At 39.8% G+C, this 7,395-nt stretch overlaps 1 long non-coding RNA gene across 1 annotated transcript; it reads right to left on the reverse strand.

The window, feature by feature from the left end:
• Positions 1–2,589: 2,589 nt before the first annotated feature.
• On the reverse strand, positions 2,590–4,052 carry LOC123329089. The gene is made up of 2 exons (XR_006544236.2): positions 3,741–4,052; positions 2,590–2,911 (listed from the first exon to the last, which is right to left on the reverse strand). It is a non-coding gene; the product is annotated as an uncharacterized LOC123329089 (long non-coding RNA).
• Between the last annotated feature and the right edge of the window lie 3,343 nt (positions 4,053–7,395).

Here is a 7,395-nt window from a genome sequence, read left to right on the forward strand (position 1 = left end):
ACTAGAGCTTTGAATCTCTCTGGAACTCACTTCAGCCAGAGAAGGAGGGGCTTGAAACAATGGTGAGAGATGGGACAGCTGAGCGTGCAGTTGTCTGCACTCCAGAGCAGAAGCAGCAATCAGGGTCTTTTGTATTTCCATGCAAATGTTCATTGCAACACCATTCACAATAGCCAGGACCTGGAAGCAACCAGGTCCATTGACAGATGAGTGGATAAAGAAGTAGTGGTACATATGGACTACTACTCAGCCATAAAAAGAAACAAAACTGGATCATTTGTAGTGATGGACCTAGAATCTGTTGTATAGTGAAGTAAGTCAGAAAGAGAAAAATATATATTAAGGCATACATATGGAATCTAGGTGGAGAAGGAAATGGCAACCCACTCCAGTATTTTTGCCTGGAGAATTCCATGGACAGAGGAGCCTGGTGGGCTACAGTCCATGGGGTCACAAAGAGTTGGACATGACTGAGTGACTAACACTATGGAATCTAGGAAGATGGTACAGATGAGCCTGTTTGCAGGGCAGAGATCAAGATGCAGACATAGAAAATGAATATGAGGGCAGAGGGGGAAAAGAGGTGTGAGACAGATTGGGAGAATAGGATTGACATATATAACACATATACACTACCATGAGTACAATAGATAGCTAGTGGGAAGCTATTGTATAACACAGGGAGGCAAGTTCCATACTCTGTGATGACCCAGAGAGGTGGGATGGGGATGGGGTGGGAGGGAGGTTCAAGAGGGAAGGGATATATATGTACATATAGCTGATTCACTTCATTGTACAGCAGAAACTAATAAAACATTGTAAAGCAATTATACTCCAATTTAAAAAAGAAAAAAAGCAATCAGCTATGAAAACATAAATCCTTGATATTTGGAAGGCAGGGTCCTTTTTGCCAACTCTGGATCCCACAAGCTATGTTCAAGATGTTTCAAGAGCAGTGAGGGATAAGTAGCTACTACTGCACTAAGAGCTGAAACTGATCAAAATGAAGCTCTATTTACCAACCAAGTTAATGGACATGAACTTGGACAAACTCCAGGAGATGGTGAGGGACAGGGAAGCCTGGTTTGCTGGAGTCCATGGGATCACACAGAGTCAGATACGACTTGGTGACTGAACATCAACAGCAGCCAACCAAGTCTCCATCCTGGAAATGGAAAGTAGTCAACACACTCCTGAGTTCCAAAATGATTACAGCAGTTACATTCTGCCAGTGTAATTATTGGTTAGATGGGGAGGCAGATTCCTGATGCTTTCCGCTCTGCCACTCTTGCAGAATTCTCTCCCATGTTTCCTCACTGATTATCTCCTTGTTAAATTATATGCCCAGTTGAGGGGGAATCACAGACATTGTCCACTTTGATCACCATTTGGACCTTCAGATTTGAACCTATTGCATTCTAGATACTCAATGTGTTAGTTATCTGTTGTTGGATGAAAAACTACACCCAAAGCTTGCTTGCTCAAACCCACCATACTTACAATTATCTTCATGGTTTCTGTGGGTCAGGAATTCAAGAGCAGCTCATCTGAAGCTTCTGGCTCAGGTTCCGGTTCAACCTCAACCCTGAGGTTGCAGCAGGTATTGACCAGGGTCTCAAGACTCTTCTAGGGCAGAGTGACTTCTGACATGGCCCACTCACAGTTCTGACTGTGCCAAGGGTTCTTGCTGATTCTTTTTCCCACATGGTCCTCCCCGGGGGCTGACAATGTTCTCCCAGCAGAAGGCTGGCTCCCCCAGAGTGAGCAATCCAAGACCCAACACAAGTCGTAAAGATCCAGCTTTGGAAGTAGTGTTGCATCTAGCAAGTTAGCATGCCTGTCAATAGATAATTGTTCTGGTTGGCTGTCTTCTTCTTCACTAGCTTAGATGCTCTTTGAAAGAAAAAGCTTTCAAACTTCCTTGTAGTATCTGGTACAGTGCTTTGTATCTAGCACTCAAGTCTTTATTTTATTTTTAAAATTTTTGACAAGGACCATTTTTAAAGTCTTTATTGAATTTGTTACTTTATTGCTTCTGGTTTAGGATTTATTTTTTGGCCATGTGGAATCTTAACTCTCCAACCAGGGGCGGAACCCACACCCCTTTCATCAGAAGACAAAGTCTCAGCCACTGGACTGCTAGGGAAGTATTATCACTCAAGTCTTTAATATAGTCACAATTAATAGAAAGATATTTGCCAGTAAATAGTATCAATATTTTCATAATCAGTCAAATCATAATTTTTAGGTTTTCATTGGACAGTTATTTTATTCAGATGAATAATGTTTGAGGGAATAGAATTTCTGTCTTCAGTATTCTTTAAGCAAGCTGGGAATTTTGACGGACACCATCAGGAACAAGTTGCATATAATCTCCTTTGGCTACTGAGCATGACACTTAGTGATTTTCTTCTCTAAGTGCTATGTCTTCGTCTTTGAGGTTTTCATTTGCTTTTGTTGGCATAAACTCACTGTTTCTAGACCACCAGTACTCCTAAAGACCAAAATTAATTGCTAGTTTTATAGTTTTATATGTCTAAATGATAGGGATGCCAGATTGTTTCAAAATGAAAACACATCCAAATTTAATGAAGTTCAAAGGAAGAAATGTTTATTTATGGATTAAAGCATAAAATGATCTGTTGCTTGTAGTTACTGAAGTAGTGATAGCTCTTTTTAACAGGGAAAGGGAGGGCAAGTGGGGAAGCACAAGGGAGAAAGTTCCTTCTGTGATGCTGAGCATGAATCAACAATCCAGACAGATAAATAAAAGGCCCATGGGTTTTGACACCAGTTGAAAACACATGATATCCAAGTGAAGTCTGCAAAAGGGAGGGGAGTCTCTGGTAAGAGGGCGGAGGTTTTCTTCTGTCAGCTCATCACTTGCTTGCTCAGGGAAGTCTCCACGTGTCTGCAGGAATAGAGCATACTTTGTCCCTCTGGGGCACAGCTTTGGTGGCGGTTGAAGTTCAATGGTATCATTAAGCCTTCCCAGAGTTGTTGGAATGAAAGACACAGAATCTAAACTAGAAGGCCACCAAAGAGACTTATTTCCATGTCTTTTATGGCTACCACATCTCTATGCACATACTGCTTGAGATCACATCACTGGGTGCCATGTTCCCTGGAGCAGAAAGAGCTGGACAGCTGTTGTAATTGAGCAGAAGTCCGGAACTGTTCTCTAAAGCTTTTCATTGTTTCGGAGAATGCAAAAGCATCTTAATAAATACTTTCTCCCATCCCAAAATAGATCATTATCTAATGACACTTATTTTACTCAGTAAGACACTTAAAGTACTACATTCTTCATTTTGTTTAATCTGAACTTGTGATAATATTAGAACTGATATACATTGCACAATGATTTATAATTTTACAGTTAGCACATAATTTCTATTAACTTCTACATTCATCCACTCTTTATACTAACTTTCTCTGAAATGAATTGAAATTTAAATACAGATTTAAATATTTTACTATTTAAATATAGTAGAAAGCACATTAGATTTGGAGTCAGAAAACCCAAGTCCAGTTTCCCCTGGGATCATGAACATAAGGCTTAATTTCTCAGAGTTTCGTCTCAAGTCCATCATAGGTAAATGATGGATAAAGCAAGGATAATCCTATCACCTTCTGTGCTCAATAAGACTGCTGTGAAAATCAAAAGCATCAGTGTATATGAAAGCCCCCAGTAACACGTGTTTTACAAGATTTGAGATATGTTAATATTTTTATCTTACTCATAAGATACAAAGGTGATACTTCCAAACGCGCGGCATGTCCTCTGCTCCACCTCTTAGCACCGCCTGACCTCAAAAAGCAAAGTCATCATATTAGCTCATCTGTTATAACCTTCCGATTCCATCGATGGAAATTGTCCATGAGTCAGGGTGTCTGATTCTAGTAGAGACTGTCAGCTATTGTTACTCCTTCAAAGCCTTCATCATAATATATTCTAACAATAACATGATAATGGTCTAATGATCTGAGAGGACAGAAATCATTTTCTCAAAAATCCAATCTTAATCCCAAATGGAGTGAAATAAGACTGTTTTCCAGCTCCCTTCTTTCTCTGTGTCTAAATAATTTGATGCAGCTTTTAGATGGATTAGAGACATGGTTTACTGTGAACATTTTTTTTTTCTCCAAGAAAATGGATTATCAAAGAGAATAAGTCAAAAATAATGCTGAAATCAAAAATCAAGATTTGGGACAAGCTGTCTTCATTGTTCAAATTAAAGATGTTAAGTAACTCCACCTTAGATGCTAGTTTGGTTCCTTTGCAGTAGATTGTGTAGCTAATTCCCAGTGTCTTGAGGCAGGGATAGATACTCAAGGTCAGTTGCTCCTCAGGAATCATGGCAAAGTTCTTCCTTGGTCAGGCTAGCCAATTGGCAATACCAGCCCCCTTAACATGTGCTGTCCAGGCTCCAGTCATATTGTCCATGATCTATGGCGTGGAACAATGGGTTTTTAGCTAAGGAGGGAGACCCAAAGCTGTACACCAGGAAAATGTGGTCCCAGTCCAGTTTCAGTCTGTGATAAGAAAGCGTTCCTGATAAGAAACATACAGCTAGGGTTCCTTAGCCATCATAAAGAAAGGTCAGCTTTGTGTCTGCATTTCTATTCCTGCCCTGCAAACAGGCTTATCTGTACTGTCTTTCTAGATTCCACATGCTGTGCTTAGTTGGCTCAGCCATGTCCGACTCTTTGCAACCCCATGGACTGTAGACCACCAGGCTCCTCTGTCCATGGGGAATCTCCAGGCAAGAATATTGGAGTGGGTTGCCATCCCCTCCTCCAGGGCATCTTCCCAACCCAGGGATCAAACCCAGGTCTCCCACATTGCAGGTGGATTCTTTACTGTCTGAGCATACATATGTGTTAATGCATGATATTTGTTTTTCTCTTTCTGACTTACTTCACCCTCTATAATAGACTCTAGGCCCATCCACATGACTACAATTGACCTAATTTGGTCCCTTTTTATGGCTGAGTAATATTCCATTGTATTTAAAATAGCTAGCTAGTGGGAAGCTGCTGTATAGCACAGGGAGCCCAGGTCAGTGCTCTGTGATGACCTAGAGGAATAGGATGGGGGGGGTGGTAGGGAGGCTCGAGAAGGAGGGGTATATATGTATACATTTAGCTGACTCACTTTGTCATACAGCAGACACTGTATGCTAATTAGTTTACAATACTAACACAATATTGTAAAGCAATTATATTGCAATTTTTAAAAAGAAAAAAAAAAAGAAATATCAGCTTTGCCACCTTTGTGTCTGGTGTCTAATAAATTAGAATGTCCCTTCAATCAGCAGTAGAGGCTATGCCTTCCAGTCACTTGCCAAAGAACACAGCCTTGAAATCACAGCATTGCTAAAAGCCCATGGAAACAAAGGCTATCTCTAGAAAGAAGAACTTGAAGTTCCTTACATAGAGATCAATAAAATACATTCCTTTTCAAACTTAGTACCTAGAGGGAGTCTATTCCACCTGATTATTTCATCAGGCAAATACAAGTATAAAACACATCCACATCTTCATTTAGTTGTAATTAGAGGTATATTTTGGGCTTCCTTGGTAGCTTAGCTGGTAGAGAATCCACCTGCATTTTTGCAGGAAACCCCGGTTCAATTCCTAGTTTGTGCAGATCCCCTGGAGAAGGGATAGGCTACCCATTCCAGTATTCTTGAGCTTCCCTGGTGACTCAGATGGTAAAGAACCCACCTGTGATGCAGGAGACCTAGATTCAATCCCTGGGTTGGGAAGGTCCCCTGGAGGAGAGCATGACAATACTAGAGCATGTAACACTCTAGTTTTCTTGCCTGGAGAATCCCCATGGACAGAGAAGCCTGGCAGGCTACAATCCCTGGGGTTGCAAAGAGTCGGACATGACTGAGCGACTAAGTACAACACAGAGGTATATTTCACAGTGAATTATAAAAACTTGGCCTACAATTTTAATTTCCTATCCCCTTCTCACTTTGTGGTGTGTAGTTTTCACTCCAATATTCCTTGTGTGTGTGAATGTACACACACACACATACGCCACATGTCATTATCATCATCCATGTAAGTGGTTTGAGAAAATAGGTAAAAAAAAAAAAAAAAAAACCTATAAAATGAATCTTATAATTCCCAAGTTTTCCTATACTCAGTATAGCAAGGTGTGAAAACCTAAGAATAATGTGTACATTATTAGGGTTAAAAATATTCTTAGTATCTCCTGGAAGCCAACTCTGAACCCTGACTTGACTAATTTCTACTCATTACTCAAGAACCATCTCTGGAGTTACCACCTCCAGGAAGCTTTTCATCTACCTAGACCTCAAGCCATAGTTACAGCCCCTGCCCTGTAGCCAGTGGAGTTGGTCATGACCCTGACTGTTCCCTGCTGCGACCTGTGGGCTTCCTGAGACTAGATACTGTCTTATCTCTGAAGCTCCAGCACCTACCATAGCACCTGGTGTATAATAATACCACTAAAAATGATTATAGAATAAATACGAAAATACACCACTTGTCTTAACAGTAGGAAGCAACTTTGCAAAGATGATTGAAACCAAAAATCTAGTTGTAGAACTTGAACTATGAAATCATACACTGAAATAAATCATCTCTTTTGTATGCTGTTCAAATATCAATCTCAGTTTTGTTCATTTGAAAAAGGAGAATTGGCAAGATTATTAAGCAGTATACTCTTAAAGTATTTTTAAACTGATATTGTCACCATATACATCTGCATTAGTAAAAGATGTGAGGGAAGAGCTCTATAAGTGAAAACAAATGCATTTTTAAACATTATTATCCTTTTAATTTAGAAAATATTAGAAAAATTAAGCCTTCTGCAGAAACCAACTGAAACTGTTTCACTCTGGATTCTTTGAGACAGATTGAATCTTACCTCATTGAGAGTTTTAAGATGTACAGTCTTGGCCAAATGTAGTCTGAACTCCAATGTAGCATTACCCAAGTGATTTTTTTTTTGACAAGATCATTTTTTTGTAAGCCTTTTATTGAATTTGTTATAATATTGTTTCTGTTTCATGTTTTGGTTTTTTTGGCCCTGAGGTATGTGGGATTTTAGCTTCCCAACCAGAGATCAAACCCACACCTCTTGCATTGGAAGGCAAAGTTTCCATCACTAGACCACCAGGGAAATCTCTTCCAAAGTGATCTTAATATTAATCAGAAATCAGAATTTTTGATCATTAATGAAATGCACACAAGAATAAGAGCCTATGGGCTCTGGAAGAAGAGTGAGAAGGTTAATAGAACAGCATGAGATACTAGGATTCTATTCATTTTCCAAGCTTTTGAGATTAGCTATTCACAGTAGCCAAGACATGGGCATCACCTCAGTGTCCACCAGTGGGTGAATGGATAAAGAAA

This window comes from Bubalus bubalis, chromosome 14 (genome assembly GCF_019923935.1).
Source record: "Bubalus bubalis isolate 160015118507 breed Murrah chromosome 14, NDDB_SH_1, whole genome shotgun sequence".
NCBI lineage: Eukaryota > Metazoa > Chordata > Mammalia > Artiodactyla > Bovidae > Bubalus > Bubalus bubalis.